This window comes from Argiope bruennichi, chromosome 6, assembly GCF_947563725.1.
Source record: "Argiope bruennichi chromosome 6, qqArgBrue1.1, whole genome shotgun sequence".
Classification (NCBI taxonomy): Eukaryota; Metazoa; Arthropoda; class Arachnida; order Araneae; family Araneidae; genus Argiope; species Argiope bruennichi.
Window position 1 is genome coordinate 92759524 of NC_079156.1, and position 12885 is coordinate 92772408.

A 12885-nucleotide genomic window follows, 5' to 3' on the forward strand; every position below is an offset into this window, starting at 1 on the left:
GACTTTGGCTGTTTTGGTTTCAAATTCGATATGGATCTACATATTTAATCTATGTACTAAATTTTATCTATATAACTCTAAAATCTTGTAGCTATCGTATTCACTTTTACTCAAACAACCGGACAGACTTCTTTTGAATGAATTTCACTTAAAAGTTTGATGGAAATCTACGAAAACGATGTAAGAAACAAAAACCGAGTTTCATCCATCTAGCTCAAGACATTTTTTTAGACAGAAATAATTCCAAAAATGTATTTTTTAGTTGCAGGAAGTTTGAGATGTACAAATTTATCAAAATCTCGAATTTGAATGTTTTAATGATTACTTTATTTTCTTTTTGTATACTTCGTCTTCGCGAAAGTAAGGAGGTTTGGACCATTAGTCTAAAACATAGGATCATGATAGCCTTAGGCGTAATCCGCCTGTTTTTATATTACTTTTAGAAATTTTCTCTAAATTTTCGTAATGATAACGTGATACCAAGAATGTAGTTAATATTCTCTTTACTTAAAAGTTTATAAACAGTATGTTAAGTATTCATGTGTCCCCAATGATATAAGACATAGCTAAATTTTTTGTCATTGTAAAGAAATAAATAGTATCTTTGATCACTAAAGAAAGAATTTGATTTTTAGAAAGGTATTAATGATATATTTATACGAATTTCTAATAATAAAATTCACGTAAATCTAATAACAGCTATAACTGTATATAAAGTTGTCAGACCTATTTTAATTTGCCGAGTTTTGCGTAGTGTTATAACTCTCATCCAAATTCATAAACAGAATTATTCAGGATTTTTTTTGTTTATTATAAAATGTATCAGATGACATGAAGAAAAATAAATTGCAATTCTAAAAAGTTTTTTTTAATATACAAAAGTGGGTTGTATGAAAACATTAACATAAATTTTAGTTGATATATCCAAGAATAAAAGAAATGTTAGCGCAAAATTTCAACGAAATTTTAGAACTGTCATATTTTTGTAGAAAAAAATTGCTTAAAAATTTCTCTCATAAATATTTATGGCTTGCATTGTTTATATTAAAAAGTAAGTGATATTAAAATAGCTCAGATTTCTTTTGTGGATGCACTTAGACTAAAGATAAAACAGCTTTAAAGTGCCTAAAAAAAATTACTTCTTGGTATAAAATGACAAAAAAAAGTTTAAATTCTCGCTGAAATGATCGCTTTAAGTTAGACAGATAATTTAATACAGTCAAAAATCATTAATGTGAAACCGCCAACTCCACTTAAAATAAAAAAAAGAACAATGAATAGTACAGGAAAGAAAGTGGAGCAGTACATTAACTTATACATCTGGTCTCAATTTTAATGCAAAATATTGCTGTAAGCAATATGAAATTCATTAAAGTTTTTCTTTTTCTCTTTTAAAGAAAAAGTGGAAGGAAGGTATAAAAAATATCTATCGAGTTGATTTTTCAGCTAGATAAAAATGAACGTAATGTTTTAATTTTTATTTTCTTCATCAGCTATTTAAACTAATTAAATTAATTTTAAAAGATAGTGAAATGAAATTACTGACAATTAGCAAGCGTATTAATATGAAAAAGAAAACTATAGTTACTTTTACTTACTATTCCGACGAAGCAAGTTTTTTTCATTCTATCTTCGCTGTCTTCATGCACGGAAATGAACTGCTGCACTTCCTTCCTTCATAGACTTCTCCCTGAAAAAAACCACGATCAATTTAAAGATTTGTGATATTTATATTGAGATTGATAAGTGCTTAGGAAGCGGAAGAAAGGTCTTCCCTCCACAAAAGTCACAAATGATCATCTTTTATAGTTTCGTCTTTCTGATTTGAGTACCATTTATATTTCTCTTGGCGCTATTGCCAAGCACTAATAATAATGCTCAAATTTTCCCCCATTTGAAATTCTCTAGAACCCACACATCATTTTTAAAACATGACGCGCAACATTTTGACCGCAAAAAAAAAGGAAAAAATAATTTCTACTATTCTTAGCCACAGTTATTATTTCTGATTAGAATGCAAATGATTTGTAGTAGATAATTTTAACATTTGAAAATGAGAAGATCTTATCACAGATAATTCTAGAAACTATTTCTGCACATTACGTGAAATATCAAAACATTGTGCAATATGTTTTTCACTTTCCGCAGATTTCTAGATTCAGAAATCGTCATTGTTACATCGAAATGTCGTCAATCGAATTTGACAAAAAAAGACCTGTATATGTTAATTTCATCTGCTGTTAAATTTTTGAATGTGATATATATGCATTTTATATTGACCCAAAATACCATTATATCAGAGATTTCAGCTGTTGCATTAAAATGTTTGTAGTTTATGACAAACGATATTTTCCTATATCTACGACGATTTAAATCTATACAACATAATTTCAATAGAATAAGGTTATAATATTTTTAGCTAAAAATGTTCATTGGATGATATCATGATTTCCAATTCGTCATGATTCATTCCTCAATTCATTACATTATCTTGAGTAAATAATGGCCATTTAAAATTAAGATTCAAATTTAAAATTTATATTTCAGAATTCTTTTTAAAGACCCTTCCAAGACACGCTCTCACCAGTATCTTCTACTCCTTTCCAGCGGAACTGTTCCCCTATTTTTGCTTCCTTTTGGCTAGGAGTCACAACAATTAGGTAGATGATGGTGGAATGACACTAAGTATTTCAATCACGTGGTGTACCTCATTTTACGTACACTGGGAAAGGGCTATGAAAATATGAGGATTCATTTAATTAGGAAATGACTGGCAGTAATATCATGACGTGGTGGAAAGGAGGTATCGATGTCTAGATTCGGGGCGTGGTCTTAGGGAAAGTACTGGAGACAAAACGTTAAGTACTGTTAACTCGCCTTTTATTTTCTCGTATACATAGCATAGAAAAAGTATTGAAATCATCAAAAAATCAAATTCGAAATTTTGACACATCTCCAAGTTTTAAACATTCCTGAATTAGGAAAAACACATTTTTAGAAAATGTCCGTCTGCATGTCTACGACGAAAATAATTCAAAAACGCTTTGATCTAGAAGAATGAAATTTCGTATAGGGTGTTAGCACCAAATATGCAGATATGCTGATCAGAGGTAGTCCGTCTGTTCGAATATAAGATAGCTCGATAATTACAAAACGATGAGAGCTAGATAGATCAGATTCGGTAAACAGACATGGACACCTGTCAAAGTTTGAGACAAAACCAACAACGGGTTGACTGTCTGTCGGTCTGTTCTTTCAGAAACATATAAACCTGATAACTCAAAAATTCAATGACAAATATATCAAGTTTGGCATGGGAATTGTGTCTATAAGTGCAATTTTGTGTCAAATATTTGTTTGAATCGGTTGAGAAAAAAAAACTGTCTCAAACAAAAATTCGATTTTCCGATACTATTTGCTGCACGGATTAATCAAGAAACACTCCAACGATCAAACGATAGATTAAGTAAAAATGGTAAATTCGCACCAATGATTAATATTTCGTAACTATCATAAGCCAATTTCATGCAAGGTCTTTACTGTAATAGAGGTCTTTACTGTATTTTATAGAGAATATGCTAGAAAATTTTGGCGGGGGCCATTTCCGCTGGTTATAGTCAGATATAGCAAGAAGATATTTTTAAAAAATTACACTTGCTAACCATTGACGACGACTGAGAGCGAAGAAATAATACTATAGCAAGGGCCCTACTTACACTTTTTACTTCAGTTATCTAATACAATCATCAGACAGTAGGATCATGAATCAAACTAGGCTGAAATGCTCTTTATGAAGATCTGACATGTCGTTGTTATTCATAAATTTCTAAATCAGTCAACAATATGTAATATATAATATATATTACAGAGGTTGTGTTATCTAATCACTTAAATGAAACTGTTACGACTAACGTCGTTGGAAACATCTGAATTTCAAGGATGTTATTATTGGATTTTAGCGATTTTATGCGAGATGTGCTCTTTTCACATTCCACTTAGAAAAGAAAAGAAAAAAAAATGTGATGAAGGCAATAATTGATGATCATTCACAAAACTGACGATACTCCAGGTGAATATTTTAGTTTTTAAAAGCAATTTTAAAATTCTATAATAGAATAATTGATAATTATAATGTAAATGTTATAGCATGGATAATATTTTCTCATCGAAATCTTTTGATGTAAATAAACATCCTTACAAATTTTTTTATCATTCTTATCAATAAATAATGCATTTATATAAGTCTAATATATTGATAGCCAGAATTACATTACTTATATAGGGAACCCTATTCAGATTCAGATGCTTGAATGAAAGTTGAAAATATTTACATGTCTAGAAAAATAAAATTCTGAAATTTTGGAAAGTTTAAAATTAGATAAATGCAAAGACAGCTACTTTCTCTCTTTTCATAATTCCCCTGACAGTTCTGCAAGTTCTGAATTTAAATCTCAAATTTAGATGCAAAATCTTTTTGAAATACGAATCCATTTTATAGTGCAGTTGGTAGTTTTATTTAATGACCAAAAAAATATCGACAGTATTATTATTGAAATCTGCTTGAAAGTTGTTCATAGTTGATATTTAGATGTTGATAGTTGATTTCAGAAGAATCTATTATATCAAAAAGTTATTTTAAATGACACATCCAAAATTTTTGGAATGACATATAGTCAATGATATAGGGATGATATAGTTCAATTGTTAGAACTTTGGAGGATTCCATAAAGACGAATCAAATTACCAATTATATATTAACATGACCATTTTTGATGAAAAACTTTAAATATCTATTTTTTTATTTTGGAGTCCAAAACAAAATCCTGCTTATTCAAATATAGCAGCAATAATGAAGAGAAGGCTGGATTAAGATGCGAGTTTAAAGAATTTAAACGGAATTATTAAAGAATTAGAATTGGCAATGCAAAAATGTTTTTTAAAGTTGAAAAACTGAATTCACAGCAATTAATGTGGACAGTTGCTCGAATCTAATCATTATAAAACAAACTTATTACTACAAACTTTTTAAAAGGGTGCTATTATATTGTTACAATATACATAACAATATAATAGCACCCATAGATTTTTATATTATTGCTGTTGTAAAAAAGACCATAATGACGTCAGTTATATCTCAGTCACCTCAATTTGAATAAAATAGAATGAATTGTAGGAGGTAATTGACTGTCATTTCTAAAATCTAAAAAATATGGTGAGTGAATAAAAAATTTAGAACAAAATCGCTCTAAAAGCATCCAAAATAGTGGATGCAATTTCAACAATATGCTTTAAATAAGTTGTAGCAGTAACCTCATATATAATGAAATTAAAAATTAAAATCAACAGCATCATTAATATAGCACTAAATATTATTCCTGAATTCAGTCTTCGGTATTTATGTGTACTGTTTCTTCAATAAAAAAAATATTTAAAATTTTCTAAACTCTATTTTTATAAATATATTCTATGTAGAATTATAATTAAGGCAATTTCCATGTATTAAAATTGAAATGTAAAGTATACCACATTTTATAAAATTGTCTTGGATTGTACACTTTTGAATCCAAAGTACATATCATTAAATTATTTTTAGGAAATGAAGATAGGAAGAAGTTTGGATAAATAAATAAATGAAAGTTAACTATATCGGAATCGCATATCCAAAACAAATCAGAACTGGAAATATTTAAAAAACAAAAGGAATTGAAAAATATCTTTATTATCTAATCAAAGAATAAAAGATTTTTCTGCTTGAACCAAAGATAAAGATAATTACTCACGGCAACGGCATTATTTGTTTATAATGTCATAATATATATATATTATATATATATATATATAGGCTTGATACTATTTGTAAACTATGACATATTTGATAGGAGGAGGGATTAAAACTCTCTATGGAACGCAATGTTGAGGCTGGAGCTAAAAACTTCGGCAGACAATTATTTTTTAGGTAATAGGTGCTCATTTAGCACGGAATTTGAAAATTTGATTAGATTTTTGATTAAAACTAATTGAGTTGTGAAGGTTTTTCTTCAATAATTGCTAATTATAACCGCAGAAAAAAAACATTTTTATATAACTTTAAAATTAAAAAAAAAAAAAAATTTCAGTGTATTTGTTTTCTCAAATGTAAATAAAATTCTAAAAGTATCTTTTTCTAAATATTTTGCAACAATATTTTCATCATTTTAGTTGCAGATTTTTACACATGCTCATATTAATATAAATTTTTTTATATTACATTTTTATATAAACTTTTTTTTTTCAATAATGTCTGGGAATATTAACGCACAAAATCTATTTTTAAACCATTTCAAACTTCAAGAAATTAAATTATCACTGTTACCAACTATTTTTCAATGCAAATTTTCTAGTTTTATTACATTTTAAATCTATTTGTAAATAAATTTTAGAATACCTTTCATTGTTATAATTTAAAAGTAGATTTTTCGAATATAGTAATCAATAATAATGGACGAAAAGAATCTAAATGTAAATCTTCAAATATGATAATACGAATAATTAAATTTAATAATTAAACATAATGAATTTAGTCTTTTAATATAAGAAATATTCACTAAAAAAATAAACGATTTATAATGTTATTAAAAATATGGTTCTATTCTTACTGTATATGAATAGAACAGCATAGCAATTTCCACAAAGCAATTTTTCATTGTATTTCATAAGTATAAACTAACGTTGAAAAAATCATAAAAAAATTTAAAAATCGTGGTTAAGAAAATATTCCATACTTAACTTTATCAACACAAATAAAAATTTAACAATCATTCTTACAACATGTATTCTGATACGTTCTATAAAAATATGAAAATTAGTGAATCATTATATTATTTTATAAATGAAATTATATACTTACAATATACTTTCGAAAAATAATGTAAAAATCAGTTACAGAAAAATAAATTATTTTCATTTTAAACAGAAATAAGAGTCTTTGAAAACCTAACAATAATTTTTACATTTTTACGAACAAAACTACTGAAATAATGCATGATTTGATAAAATAAAGTAATAAAATATCGTCAAGTGGAAGAATAATTTATTATTGCCAAACGATTTCGTGAAAAGTTATTTTAACGAAATTAATGTGAGCTTCAAACAATTCTATGTTGTTAAAAATATACAACTTCACAAATACCAAGTAAAAATTCATTCTTTGTAAACGAAAATAGAGAGTAATTGACTTTAAATAAATCAAGACGTTTCTAAAAAAATTTATTATTAAATAATTGAACTTATTCTACAATTGTTTTTAAAATTTTTATTAAAATTTAAAGTCAAAATAATATATACGTTTATAGTTTTATATAACGTAAACAAAAGTTTTACGGTTTTACAAAAATTTCGTGAATTTCTATGTGAAGGAGGATAGATAAGGCGATTTTATTACGTTTAAATTCGAATCTTTTTTTAAATTATAAACTAGCTTTACGATGGTATAAGTGATAATTTTATAGATAGTAATTTAGTGAAATGATATTTTTACTTTCGTAAAATGGTTATAAAATATTTTAACAGATTATCGAGTAGATCATTAAAATATCCCTAAAGGCTGAATTTTAAAAAAATAGTTCTAAAGAATACTTATCTAACTCATTAGGATGCAATTCCTAAAATAAATACATAAAAATAATTTCCTGTAAAATGCTTATTATAGTATTAATTCGTTATAGTGTTTTAGGTTTAGTTACATCGAAATTGCTGAAGAACTATTTTGAGGAATCCTGTCAGTTTAACTTTTAATGTTACTCAGAATTTTAACCAGATATGGTGCTTCTTACTTAATTTGAGAAATACATAAATTTTATTTTAATGAAAAATCCTTTTTTATAAATTTTTGACCCCTGTTCAGCTAAAATTTAAATAAGAATATTCTGATACAGAAGAATTAAAGGATTATAAAAAGTTGGAATGATCAAATTTGCTGATTGCTCTTAAGAGTTGAGATCTCTTATTACATTATATAATCTTAAAAACTTGTGGAAGAGGAATTAAATTGAAATCATCTCTTATTCTTTAAAATATTTAAATAAACAAATACGAATCTACATTCCACTTTTATCTCAAAGTATACTGCTTTTCGGAAGTGCTTAAAGAACTTGAATTTGTAAAGAGTTGCCAAGATAGTTAGTTCATCAGAAGGAAGTACTTTTAACAATTGCCTCCGGCCATTGAAAACTTACCTCAGCATGTGCAAATAAATGAACTAAGTAATCCGTTCGTAAACAAATAAAGAACCCGTTCCTTTCCAAGCACTTTCTTCTCTTCAAGCAATTGTAATTGTTTGTCAAACGATTTACTTCTCTTCGTTCTTCGCAACTGTTTACCCTGCGATGGCACGAGCACTATTCCGCCATCATTTCCTGCGACTTCGTAGAAATGTTCGGAAAGGAAGTACCGCTTACCTTTATTTCCGAATGCATTCAATACGAAATAAACTTTAGATTTTTTTTTCCATTTATGTTCAAAGCATAGAACTATCTGGAAATATCACTTTCGCATGAATGGCGAAAAGAATTTAATGCGATTCTATGTCTTCAAATTCTCAAACCACTAAAATATCCGCCTCGTTTGTGCATATACCAAAGTTTGAGAAACTACTTTTAGATACTACAGTTACACAACTATTTATAATATAAACATTATTCTTAAAGATTTCTCTCATTTCTACTAATAGTAAAGGAAAAATGTGTTGTGTATGTTAGAGCATATATGTATGATGGCTCAGCATTTTAAATTATTTAGTCTACAGTTATTAAATTTAGAACAGATATAGTTTGGTAGGTAGAAGTATATACTATATCAACGAGTATATACTTCTTTCTTTATTTTTGAGATTTTATTTAATTAAAAACTAAGCGATATTTTTACATTTCTGATATTTATACTATTTATCATACTAATAATTTAATGATTTTTACTCTAAGCAATATTTTATTCTTTATTTATAAAAACTGTCCTTTTAATAATACCATTTAATTGTCGAGCAAATATTTCTTCATTTTTTCGCCATTTAAAAAAAAAAAATTATTTATTTATTTATGCACAATTTTCACTAATAAATTTCATCATTGCAATGAAATTCTTATCAGTTTTACTGTTTCATCAAATTAATCGCATAATTTTCATTTGTTGTTGAACATTTAAAAAGAAATTTCTGTAAATTATCCGCACAGTTTAAATGATGAATTTGGATCTTTTGTAGAAATTATATTACTGCAAAAGACATACATTTTGAAGCAGCTTATCTAGATATTTAAGATTATAATGATATTGTCACGTAGATACTATGGTATAGAACTCAATGACACACACACACACGAGATAGAGCTAAATCAATGTATTAACTGAACTCAGAACTCAGTGACTGACAAATCTTCTGCTTTTATACTAGCAGGGAAAGTTCCAGAATACTTTTCTGGAGACAGTAAGAAAAATCCAGAACACTTGTCTGGTAAACTAAAGAAATGTCCAGTATCTTCTGGAACATGAAATAAACGGAAACATAAAATCAAGTACTAAATATTTACATACACTATGAATCGCATTGTCTCTAGCGGGATTCGAACTTAAGGTCTCTTGATTATGAGACCAGTGCCATGACCATTCGGCCATGGAGATTCGACTGCCTTTCTTCAATGCGACAATATTATAAAGTTATAGGACTCGCCTTTATTAGGAAGGTTCATGCACAAAATAAACAGAACACGCCTAAGTCCATTAAATAAGATGGCTTTAATGTCAGTTACAATTTGATGTTTAAAAATACATTCTTAAGGATATTGCGAACATCAAATTAAGCGAGTTAAAAAAGAAATATTACAAAATCAGCTAATAATATATGCGATGAAAATTTAGAAAATAGGACGTTCTGAAAGATGGTGCTGAGCAACTTGAGATAATTACCAAAATATGTCTTGGAATCTTCCGACTTAAGGTATCCATAGTTTGTTTCAGTCTTTACAACTTATTCAAGTGAAAAATATGACAGGTACAGGTTCGTAATAGATTGAATAAACGAACTGACATTTCCCAGGCTCATTTTTTTGAAAAATATTAGTAATTATACCCGTTTTCTAACACGCTCTCTTCAATCAAGCTTGTCGTAATGGATTGGGAACGTGCAATGAAATGTGCTTATGCTTTAGTAATTACGTTTTTTATTTGATGAATCGACTTTTGATTGAAAAAAAAAATTATATTGAGCCTCATGTGTACCTCGCGAACCGCGATGACATGATGGTAAAGACCCAGCTTTCGAACTAGAAGGCTCCAAGTTCAAAACCCGTCCCCAAAGAAGAATCATTGAGTAAATTAGTCTGGTATGCTTTAAATGAGTCAAAACCAAATTCCTCTCTGTGATATAGAGCAAAAGCCCGGAAAAGAACTGGTTCAAGTATTATCCTTATCATCGGGCCGCCGCTAAAAGTTATTAGATTCGTCGCTAAATAATCTGAATAGAATCCGTCGCTAAATATTGAAAAGGGATGTAAATATAGCTAAAATCCAAGGGAAAAACCCTTTTTCTTCTACTATGAGAGCAAAAATTATATGAATACTCATGGCAATTTTTATACTATGACAGTAAGAATTCTAGAAGCACCTAAACAATTATTCAAAAGATTTCATTATAAATATGCTTTACGATAATTATTAATTGAATCGATTTTTTAAATCAGTTATAATTAACATTAGCCGAGATTAATGTTAATAATAACTGATTACTTACATTGACCGTAAATATGTATATAGTTATTTTAATGTTACATTTTGAAGCAACACAAAGCATACTTGAAAATGGATTTCGTAGTTTTGAAAGGCGATCATATGAACGAAAACGATACCTGGCATGGCAAACATCACTCTTCCCTCCAAACTACTTTCTGATATGAGTTTTTTTTTTTTTTCAGAGAAATATTAGTCTTTAATATCATCTTCCAGTCGTATACTCGAATCTGATGGTATTTTTTTTAGACTCATGAGTCACAAAAAAATAAATAAAAGCGTTGGTGGGACTTTTGTAACACTAATATGAATACAGGTATCACGATACTCGAAATGCGTTCACATCTAATATGCTAGCTAAAAGTTCCGAATTAATATATTTTTCAAACTATTACAAATGTACAGATAAGTGCATACCATCAATTCTATAAAACGATTAATTGGGACTTTTCAAAATTCTTCTGCATCGGATGTTATTAATCAGCGAAACTCAATCTATTCATTTTAATAAAACGTTTCATTCACTACTTGTGAATCAACACAAAGGAAAAGGGGGAAAAATCTAGATGCCACCGGATGATACCGGGAATTCTGCGATGAATAAAACGTTCGTCGAAAATGAAAGTTTTTATTTCTATAATTCTTCTACGCAATTTCTAATCTTTAACCATGGAGTATTAGAAATGGGAGAATACATTGATAGTGGTATAGTTACAACAAGATGTTTAAAAATTATTTTTATCAGCATAAAATTAATAAGAAAAACAATATTTAATGCATGCAACCCTCTCTATGCTATAATAAGAATTGGAATTTTCTAAGTAAAATTTGTATTATAATATAAAACGAAAGTAAAAATACAGAAATTCCTTAAACTGGAAAATAGATTTAATTTGTTTTTAAATAATGAGACCAAAACCAAAGCCAAAGGCTCTGACAGAACATACTCTAAGCAAATTAGAATTTTAATCATATTTATAATAAATCAGCAGATATATCCACCGTTGTTTGGAATCAACATACATGTCTAATATTTTCAATATAAAACCCACTTATGTATAAAATATTATAATATACCAAAACTTTTTAATATCAGAAATATTTTTAAATTAAAATGTGAAAATCTATTGAATTACATACTTGTTGATCTTCTGATTCACATATTCGCAATATTTTGATACAATCCTTAATTCACTGCCTGAAGCAGCTGCTATCGTCGAACATCTGTCTCCTTTACTCACAAAAATTTCACTTTTCTTACCTTCTTTGAACAATTGACTTTTCTGTTATGCATCGTTAAGTTGCTTCTTAAAATTTTTCATCATTTAAAATTCATTATTCTTTTTAATTACAATATTACTTATTTATTATTTCGTAGAAGACGCAAGTAAAGATGACAGAATATTTTAACAACAACCTTAGAACGATCGCAGAAAAATAGAATCCTTCTATGTGAATATTATTTTAGAAAATAATAAAAGGTTGCCAAAAAATGTTTTAAAAAATAAAACAGAATAATAAAAAAAATAAAGGTCGAGCAATTCAATGTCCCACCGTTGCTTAGAAACGGAGTATCAATATTATCCTCTTTTTTTCCAAAATCGTCTGCAACTATTTATTTCTAAATTTTGAAAGAAAAAAAATGCACAAAAATGGAACTGGTATCATTGAAAAGAAATTCTTAATTTTAAGATAATATAAAATGTTGCTTGCGGACAATTTGCTTAGAAGTTAAAACGAAAATAATAATAATAAATAAAAAGAAAAAGACCTAGCAACACTTTGCTTAATTTCTAATTAATTGCATATTTAGCAGGCTTTGGCTCTTGTGAAAATTACCAATAACCAAACTAAATAAAAAAAATATATATATCCTTCTTGTGGGTCAATTAATGGTTTTTCATTCGATATTCTCTGTGGCAACCTAAATATCTTTTTTAACCGTTTCAACACCTCACGCCTTCAAAAATTTATTTTATCCTCTAAATTTTTTGAAGGGGGATTATTTTTGCAACATATGATAAGCTAATAAAAGAGAGTGTATTTTTTATTATTTTCTCCTCTTTTAATTAATATATTTCATAATTTGTCGATCAAATAATAAGGATGAATGTGTGTGTGCAAGTCAAA

General features: G+C 27.7%; 1 protein-coding gene across 4 annotated transcripts in view; it reads right to left on the bottom strand.

The window, feature by feature from the left end:
• The window catches only part of LOC129972832 (uncharacterized), a 59117-nt gene extending 50777 nt beyond the window's left edge, over positions 1 to 8340 (bottom strand). For 3 of the 4 annotated variants that reach the window (XM_056087120.1, XM_056087118.1, XM_056087121.1), the window contains exons 1-2: positions 8214 to 8340; positions 1599 to 1690 (exon numbers count right to left, since the gene is read on the bottom strand). The gene's annotated coding sequence lies outside the window, so the exon portion shown is untranslated. Of the gene's footprint in view, positions 1 to 1588; positions 1691 to 8213 lie in introns of all 4 variants that reach the window. The other variant, XM_056087119.1, reaches the window with a different exon arrangement.
• Positions 8341 to 12885: the final 4545 nt, after the last annotated feature.